At 47.4% G+C, this 607-nt stretch overlaps 1 protein-coding gene across 1 annotated transcript in view; it reads right to left on the bottom strand.

Moving 5' to 3' along the window:
• The window catches only part of LOC104280066 (lanosterol 14-alpha demethylase-like), a gene marked incomplete at its 5' end in the record, with an annotated part of 10,690 nt that overhangs the window by 1,060 nt on the left and 9,023 nt on the right, over positions 1 to 607 (bottom strand). The window lies entirely within an intron of this gene.

The raw sequence follows: 607 nt of genomic DNA on the forward strand, positions 1-607 counted from the left end.
TTCCTAATGTCCAGCCTAAACCTGCCCTGTTGCAACTTGAAACCATTCCCCCTGGTTCTGTCCCTAGTTACCTGTGAGAAGAGACCAGCACCAACCTCTCTACAATGTCCTTTCATGTAATTGTAGAGCATGATGAGATCCCCCCTCAGCCTCCTCTTCATCAAACTGAACAGTCCCAGCTCCCTCAGTCGCTCCTCATAAGGTCTGTTCTCCAGGCCCTTCACCAGCTTTGTTGCCCTCCTCTGCACTCGCTCCAACACCTCGATATCTCTCCTATACTGAGGTGACCAAAACTGAACACAATACTCAAGGTGCGGCCTCACCAGTGCTGAGTACAGAGGGACAATCACCTCCCTTCTTCTGCTGGTCACAAAATTTTGTTTTGGCAGTTATGACTCTCTGGAGATTTTTGCTCTGCCTTATACTGACTTCATATTGCTTTTACTTTGCCTTGAAAGGGTCAAATTTCACACATGCTAACCGAAAGATCTGGTTTGATTGCTATTGTGGCATATACAGCTATCACTGTGAGGGTGACAGAACACTAGAACAGGCTGCCCAAAGAGGTTGTGGAGTCTCCTTCTCTGGAGACATTCAAAAGCCACCT

Source organism: Apaloderma vittatum, unplaced genomic scaffold (genome assembly GCF_000703405.1).
Source record: "Apaloderma vittatum isolate BGI_N311 unplaced genomic scaffold, ASM70340v1 scaffold6281, whole genome shotgun sequence".
NCBI classification, from domain to species: Eukaryota; Metazoa; Chordata; class Aves; order Trogoniformes; family Trogonidae; genus Apaloderma; species Apaloderma vittatum.